Below are 9,574 nucleotides of genomic sequence, written 5' to 3' on the forward strand. Positions count from 1 at the left end.
TTTTATACTCGTCCTGCGGACACAATCGTAGCATCCATACCTTTCATTATTTCTATGTTTTGAATCCGTCTAGCGGTTTCAAACTTACCATTTATACATTCTCTTCCTTCTATGCTTTGAATCCATCTCACGAATTCAAACATCTCATTCACATCTTTTATTCCTTACATATGTTGAATCCATCTCGCGGATTCGGACTTATCATTTCTACATTTCATTCCTTGAATCCGTCTTGCAGATTCAATCATTCCCTTCATGCATTTCATACCTTGAATCCGTCTCACGGATTCAAACATTGCATTCACACATTTCATTCTTTGAATCCGTCTCGCGGATTCAAACATTTCATTCATACCGTTCATTCCTTGAATTCGTCTCGCGGATTCAATCATTTCATTCATATCTTGTTGATCCGTACTCTCTTACGGATTCAACATTCTTCATTCTTATAACTCATGTTTTTCATTCCTACATAGTACTCTCAATTTCCCGAGAGTCTTACTACCCACTTCACCCGCACGCCCACCTGCTACCCAATTCTAACGGACATACCTACGATAATTACCACGGTCTCACGAACGTCATATGCTTCTTGCGTACTGGCCAGGTGCGCAATTCACATACTAATTCCGTGCCTTCAGGTAATCATCGCCTTATGTCTGCAGTAGTGGGTCTCAGTTCGTGCTACATTTTTACAATCTTATCAAGACAATATCATTGTCTTCCGTTTAGTACTTACCCTCCCAAGGAGATTTCTTCCTTTTTTCTTTTAACAACGGTACCCATACATACTAACATTGTGTACCTGGGGTCCGTCAATCCATTCGCATCATTGCCTGCCTTAGCGTCCATCTTAGACTGCATTCACGGATCATCCTCTTCAAACTTTTAAGCTTACCTGGCACATACAAAACCATTAGCTTCTTCATATGAGTGCATACATACACGCTTTCATTCAATTTCTACCTTTAGATCTTGATCGAGTCATGGATTGTACGGGTTCCTTATCATAAGAGCACACATGTTTGAGTTCAAGTACCTATACTCTTGTACTTGATTCTCTCAAACCAGGGCTCTGATACCAACTTGTAAGACCCTAACACGTAATTGACAAAATTCGCAGCGGAAGTTCATGCCATAAAATTTCTTTCATTATAAACCTTATGTCTTACTTGAAAGTTCACTTTTAAAATAACTCCTTTATATTGAATACATCAAACTAACTCAATTATAGAATAAAACATAACTTATGTATAACAAATTACATTCTTAGACACCCCGTACAATCCTTCATGTGACTCGGTCCACGATCTCTGTCCCTTGTTAATCCTCCATGACCCGATCAACCTGCGCTCACCACATACATTCATAACGTTAGCACACATTATAAACATAAATAAGTTTCCTCCTTGACTTTTCACATCTCTTCGTCATATTGGAACTCATGTTAGCATATTACATTCACTTTATAATGCACACTTTATACATCATCGTCCTTGACGATCATACCGTATCGTGTAGATCATAATCTTTTATCACAACGATTTACATTCTCATCCTTTCATAAATATACATGCCTTCCTTATCTTTCTTAATATCAAATTTATCTTAACATTGTTTATAAGGCTTTAGAAATTGATTAGAATGAGTTCCCTATACTTAGAGACCCAAACCACATTTAAAAACTTTAAATGTTAGTATTATAAGTGTAAAAAGTTGTTAAATATCATAATTTACCTCATACACCATCAAACAACAACATATAACAATTTTATCAATCCTGTCGTAGGCTACAGTCTACAAACCGTAGCTTACAGTCCATGAATAATCAATAAAACAGCCCCTCCAGTACCGTAGCCTACGCTGAGCCGTAGGTTACGCTGCAGCCCAGCTACAAATTAATCAACAAAACATCCCTTCCAGTACCGTAGCCTACGCTGAGCCGTAGGTTACGCTGCAGCCCAGCTACAGATTTACCGGTTTAATCCTTTTTACGAAAACGGCCGTAACTTTCAAACCGTTTGTCTGTTTTACCTCCCGTTTCTTCCTACATGATCGTAAATTAACATTCTATCATGTGAACTTGAAATTTAACATCCGGGTTAAGGAAATTCTTAACTTATACGTTTTCGGCTTATTATTTTTACGAAAACGGCCGTAACTTTCAAACCGTTTATCCGTTTTACTCGATTCTTTTTCCTACACAACCGTAATTTAATTCTCCATCACATGGAGTGAAAATCCAATATTTGGACTACCATAATTTATGACTTCTAAACCTTCAGCTTATTACCCTTCTACCAAATTTTGACCCGTTAATGCATATATCAACATAACTTGATTGTTTAACCTAAATTCCTCATGAACCTTATAATTTCAACGTCGTCTATCATATAAGGTCCTAATCACGGTTTTCTTACAACATCCCAACCCATTTCCACTTAAATTTTATTTTGACCCGTTAAGGGTATTTACGCATTTTTAAGGACTTTGACTCGCAAAGATCATACTTTTCGCTTTCATACATGTCCAAAGTAATCATTTAATCTAATGGCTTGTTTCTAAACAACCTTTTAAAGTCATTCGCCCGATATACCTATCAAGGGCATTTTTGTCAACTTCGCTCCATCCTTTACAACAAAGGACTTCATTGCATATTTAGCCAATCTCACTACTTAACTATAACTCTAATTACACATACCTGGCTCTGATCAAAGCTATGACCCGTTTTAATACTTCATCCGCTAAATTGCTCGTTAATAGCAACGAATTTCCTTTCGCTATTCATTTTGTGAATTCACAACGCTTGACAAAACAATTCATTAGTCGATATCGCCAAATGGTGATATCTTCACCATTTGACCCGTTTTATCTAAATATCCATTTTATCCTTGTGGGATTTTAATTATCCATCATCCCATCCATGTAACTCATTCCTTTGTTAATTCACAACCAAAATTACCATAATACCCTTTTATCCCTTTTTAACCATCAAACTTAGTTTCTTTTCACGAACACATGTTCCGACCCGTATCAAAACTTGTCGGAACTTCATACCTCATTTATAAACTTATCATATTCATAATCTATACAATGAATAGGTATTCTACAAGGAGGGTGTAAGCTTAACTTACCTTGCATCCGAGTACGCTTCCCGTGCACATAAGTTCCATTTGACCCGCTTCTTTCCCAAGCTTCCATGTCGCTTATCAAGCATCAACTATCATATATCATTCTCAAGGTAGTTAGCTTATTCATCATTCATCACAACCTTTTCATTACACGGATCTTATATGGAATTTATCATTCCACCTTATAACATGCTAATCTATCATTTCTTATCCGATTTCTTTAAACATTCACACACATGTTTGATTCCAAACATCATTAACATAAGTAAATCATCAATTTACATCACATTATCTAAAACCCACTTCATAACTACATTATTAATCACTTATTAGTGATCTAAACTTAAGTTCTTCATAATATCATCATACCCTTGGTGTATGTACTACCTTCTAAACATAAAGTACAACTAGTTCATGCACAATCTCCTAATCTCATACATAATTCATCAAATTCCACTTCCTAATCAACATAAATCATTCATGCATAAACATCAAACATATCATCCTCATATTTCTCCTAATTCATCTAACAAGAATTCATCATACCCACATAATACACCAATCTTTCAACAAGACTTTGACATAGGTGGTGATTCTAGTCACCATCTTCACCCTAACTAACGGGTTTCACATCTAATCATCAAATCAACACAAACCATACGTAACCCATGTTCTATACGATGATTCTAACCCTTATACATGATCAATTTCATATTCACTCACGGATTTGAACATAACCCACTTCACACATGATCACCAATCTTAGATTTAAGACATACCTTATGATCCCCTCGTGAAGGTGATCATTAATCCGTGTTCCTTCTTGAATTTGAGCTTCGATTCACCCTTCAATTTGGTGATTTAGTTGAATTAGGGTTTGGAGCTCTTGAGAGCTCCTGAAGCTTCAAGAACACGCACGTATGTGTGTTTGTGTGTGTGTATAGACCTTTTAATTAGTAATCAACTTTCATTTGTTCCACTTTAGCCCCTCGGGTTTGCCTTTAAAACATAACTGACACTACCTTCCTCTTTTAATAGTTTTTACCATACAATTTACTAGGTTAAATAGCCTAGTCATTTATTTCATGATATGTCATATAGGAACATACGGCAAACATAAGCATTCGGGTTTTGGGGTGTTACAAGTCTACCCCCCTTAAATGAGGTTTCGTCCCCGAAACCTTTCTCATTTCCTCTTACACACACATCTATGTTTGACTTAATAGTCACATTATAATTATAAGTAATCATCCTATCTCGTTTCATAATTATTTATACACTTGACTTCTTCTTAACAAGTCTATACTTTCAATGGCATACTTTCACATAACATTCCCATTTCCTCGACCCGTTAGTAGCAGGTCAATATACATATTCGTTTAAACTTATAATAATGCTTACCTTCATATGATCCGTTTAAAATAGATTTAATACCTTCGCCTCATCCTTTAAGATTCCATTCCATGCACAGGTTGTATAACATTTAACCATTGTTTTGTTATCAAAATAAAACTACTATTTCATAGTCACGCCTACATGCTTAACTCCATAATTAACATCATTCTACATTTTCCTTAGTTATGGTACAATACATACCCTTACGTTACCTTCAACTCACCTTATTCATTCTACATTACTATTCCTCTCATTTCGTGCATTTACTTAATTTGCATAAGTATACGTATCATGCACATTCATCATACGAGAGTTTAACTAATACTCGTATATTTTACTTAAAACCTTTAAGATTCACTTCTTAAAGACATAGTTTTCATTCTTATGTCAACTATTAGAAATCAAACTTTCCATATTATACCATGCCCATTCCAACATTCATTTCATAGGTCGTACTCAATTTACCAATTCATACTTATCCAACATAAGTTAAACTTTTTACTAACCTCATCTCATATCATTCATCGACAATCCATAACCCAGATTGATCCGCATTCTTCACGTGCACTAGCCGTACCAGGCTAGATTTCATTCATCCGTGCAATGTGCCTTCGCTCATGCACAACCTCCCACAAAATCGATGGGTTTCATCACCTCTAGGTTCTAACATTATCGTCAACAAATTTAACAGTTTGCACTTTTTCATTCAAACATTCCTTACATCATTTCGGTATTCTTAACAAAACGTACCCTTCTTGTGCGTACTTAAATCATTTTCCAGGTATTAGCCCGTCATTCATTTTGACTCCCAATAGTTGATTACCAGTACATTTAACACATAACTTATTCAAAACTTCTTTCTTTCATTTAAAATTTAAAATTTAGGTTTGCGTGCCAATCATGATCATTCTTTCATTCAGTTACTTTACATTTACTCACATGATTCGTTTGACACAACCACGGTCAAACTATTGACACATCGCGATGTGGGCTATTTTCATCATTTCTATATTTTATACTCGTCCTGCGGACACAATCGTAGCATCCATACCTTTCATTATTTCTATGTTTTGAATCCGTCTAGCGGTTTCAAACTTACCATTTATACATTCTCTTCCTTCTATGCTTTGAATCCATCTCACGAATTCAAACATCTCATTCACATCTTTTATTCCTTACATATGTTGAATCCATCTCGCGGATTCGGACTTATCATTTCTACATTTCATTCCTTGAATCCGTCTTGCAGATTCAATCATTCCCTTCATGCATTTCATACCTTGAATCCGTCTCACGGATTCAAACATTGCATTCACACATTTCATTCTTTGAATCCGTCTCGCGGATTCAAACATTTCATTCATACCGTTCATTCCTTGAATTCGTCTCGCGGATTCAATCATTTCATTCATATCTTGTTGATCCGTACTCTCTTACGGATTCAACATTCTTCATTCTTATAACTCATGTTTTTCATTCCTACATAGTACTCTCAATTTCCCGAGAGTCTTACTACCCACTTCACCCGCACGCCCACCTGCTACCCAATTCTAACGGACATACCTACGATAATTACCACGGTCTCACGAACGTCATATGCTTCTTGCGTACTGGCCAGGTGCGCAATTCACATACTAATTCCGTGCCTTCAGGTAATCATCGCCTTATGTCTGCAGTAGTGGGTCTCAGTTCGTGCTACATTTTTACAATCTTATCAAGACAATATCATTGTCTTCCGTTTAGTACTTACCCTCCCAAGGAGATTTCTTCCTTTTTTCTTTTAACAACGATACCCATACATACTAACATTGTGTACCTGGGGTCCGTCAATCCATTCGCATCATTGCCTGCCTTAGCGTCCATCTTAGACTGCATTCACGGATCATCCTCTTCAAACTTTTAAGCTTACCTGGCACATACAAAACCATTAGCTTCTTCATATGAGTGCATACATACACGCTTTCATTCAATTTCTACCTTTAGATCTTGATCGAGTCATGGATTGTACGGGTTCCTTATCATAAGAGCACACATGTTTGAGTTCAAGTACCTATACTCTTGTACTTGATTCTCTCAAACCAGGGCTCTGATACCAACTTGTAAGACCCTAACACGTAATTGACAAAATTCGCAGCGGAAGTTCATGCCATAAAATTTCTTTCATTATAAACCTTATGTCTTACTTGAAAGTTCAGTTTTAAAATAACTCCTTTATATTGAATACATCAAACTAACTCAATTATAGAATAAAACATAACTTATGTATAACAAATTACATTCTTAGACACCCCGTACAATCCTTCATGTGACTCGGTCCACGATCTCTGTCCCTTGTTAATCCTCCATGACCCGATCAACCTGCGCTCACCACATACATTCATAACGTTAGCACACATTATAAACATAAATAAGTTTCCTCCTTGACTTTTCACATCTCTTCGTCATATTGGAACTCATGTTAGCATATTACATTCACTTTATAATGCACACTTTATACATCATCGTCCTTGACGATCATACCGTATCGTGTAGATCATAATCTTTTATCACAACGATTTACATTCTCATCCTTTCATAAATATACATGCCTTCCTTATCTTTCTTAATATCAAATTTATCTTAACATTGTTTATAAGGCTTTAGAAATTGATTAGAATGAGTTCCCTATACTTAGAGACCCAAACCACATTTAAAAACTTTAAATGTTAGTATTATAAGTGTAAAAAGTTGTTAAATATCATAATTTACCTCATACACCATCAAACAACAACATATAACAATTTTATCAATCCTGTCGTAGGCTACAGTCTACAAACCGTAGCTTACAGTCCATGAATAATCAATAAAACAGCCCCTCCAGTACCGTAGCCTACGCTGAGCCGTAGGTTACGCTGCAGCCCAGCTACAAATTAATCAACAAAACATCCCTTCCAGTACCGTAGCCTACGCTGAGCCGTAGGTTACGCTGCAGCCCAGCTACAGATTTACCGGTTTAATCCTTTTTACGAAAACGGCCGTAACTTTCAAACCGTTTGTCTGTTTTACCTCCCGTTTCTTCCTACATGATCGTAAATTAACATTCTATCATGTGAACTTGAAATTTAACATCCGGGTTAAGGAAATTCTTAACTTATACGTTTTCGGCTTATTATTTTTACGAAAACGGCCGTAACTTTCAAACCGTTTATCCGTTTTACTCGATTCTTTTTCCTACACAACCGTAATTTAATTCTCCATCACATGGAGTGAAAATCCAATATTTGGACTACCATAATTTATGACTTCTAAACCTTCAGCTTATTACCCTTCTACCAAATTTTGACCCGTTAATGCATATATCAACATAACTTGATTGTTTAACCTAAATTCCTCATGAACCTTATAATTTCAACGTCGTCTATCATATAAGGTCCTAATCACGGTTTTCTTACAACATCCCAACCCATTTCCACTTAAATTTTATTTTAACCCGTTAAGGGTATTTACGCATTTTTAAGGACTTTGACTCGCAAAGATCATACTTTTCGCTTTCATACATGTCCAAAGTAATCATTTAATCTAATGGCTTGTTTCTAAACAACCTTTTAAAGTCATTCGCCCGATATACCTATCAAGGGCATTTTTGTCAACTTCGCTCCATCCTTTACAACAAAGGACTTCATTGCATATTTAGCCAATCTCACTACTTAACTATAACTCTAATTACACATACCTGGCTCTGATCAAAGCTATGACCCGTTTTAATACTTCATCCGCTAAATTGCTCGTTAATAGCAACGAATTTCCTTTCGCTATTCATTTTGTGAATTCACAACGCTTGACAAAACAATTCATTAGTCGATATCGCCAAATGGTGATATCTTCACCATTTGACCCGTTTTATCTAAATATCCATTTTATCCTTGTGGGATTTTAATTATCCATCATCCCATCCATGTAACTCATTCCTTTGTTAATTCACAACCAAAATTACCATAATACCCTTTTATCCCTTTTTAACCATCAAACTTAGTTTCTTTTCACGAACACATGTTCCGACCCGTATCAAAACTTGTCGGAACTTCATACCTCATTTATAAACTTATCATATTCATAATCTATACAATGAATAGGTATTCTACAAGGAGGGTGTAAGCTTAACTTACCTTGCATCCGAGTACGCTTCCCGTGCACATAAGTTCCATTTGACCCGCTTCTTTCCCAAGCTTCCATGTCGCTTATCAAGCATCAACTATCATATATCATTCTCAAGGTAGTTAGCTTATTCATCATTCATCACAACCTTTTCATTACACGGATCTTATATGGAATTTATCATTCCACCTTATAACATGCTAATCTATCATTTCTTATCCGATTTCTTTAAACATTCACACACATGTTTGATTCCAAACATCATTAACATAAGTAAATCATCAATTTACATCACATTATCTAAAACCCACTTCATAACTACATTATTAATCACTTATTAGTGATCTAAACTTAAGTTCTTCATAATATCATCATACCCTTGGTGTATGTACTACCTTCTAAACATAAAGTACAACTAGTTCATGCACAATCTCCTAATCTCATACATAATTCATCAAATTCCACTTCCTAATCAACATAAATCATTCATGCATAAACATCAAACATATCATCCTCATATTTCTCCTAATTCATCTAACAAGAATTCATCATACCCACATAATACACCAATCTTTCAACAAGACTTTGACATAGGTGGTGATTCTAGTCACCATCTTCACCCTAACTAACAGGTTTCACATCTAATCATCAAATCAACACAAACCATACGTAAACCATGTTCTATACGATGATTCTAACCCTTATACATGATCAATTTCATATTCACTCACGGATTTGAACATAACCCACTTCACACATGATCACCAATCTTAGATTTAAGACATACCTTATGATCCCCTCGTGAAGGTGATCATTAATCCGTGTTCCTTCTTGAATTTGAGCTTCGATTCACCCTTCAATTTGGTGATTTAGTTGAATTAGGGTTTGGAGCTCTTGAGAGCTCCTGAAGCTTC

The 9,574-nt window shown here is 35.8% G+C and overlaps 2 long non-coding RNA genes across 2 annotated transcripts; both read right to left on the bottom strand.

Moving 5' to 3' along the window:
- Positions 1–1,135: 1,135 nt before the first annotated feature.
- LOC110910035 lies at positions 1,136–3,193 on the bottom strand. The gene is made up of 2 exons (XR_002575778.2): positions 3,135–3,193; positions 1,136–1,347 (listed from the first exon to the last, which is right to left on the bottom strand). It is a non-coding gene; the product is annotated as an uncharacterized LOC110910035 (long non-coding RNA).
- Positions 3,194–6,672: 3,479 nt separating this feature from the next.
- Positions 6,673–8,730, bottom strand: LOC118487659. Its single transcript, XR_004882494.1, has 2 exons — positions 8,672–8,730; positions 6,673–6,884 (listed from the first exon to the last, which is right to left on the bottom strand). It is a non-coding gene; the product is annotated as an uncharacterized LOC118487659 (long non-coding RNA).
- Between the last annotated feature and the right edge of the window lie 844 nt (positions 8,731–9,574).

This window comes from Helianthus annuus, chromosome 15 (assembly GCF_002127325.2).
Source record: "Helianthus annuus cultivar XRQ/B chromosome 15, HanXRQr2.0-SUNRISE, whole genome shotgun sequence".
Lineage (NCBI taxonomy): Eukaryota > Viridiplantae > Streptophyta > Magnoliopsida > Asterales > Asteraceae > Helianthus > Helianthus annuus.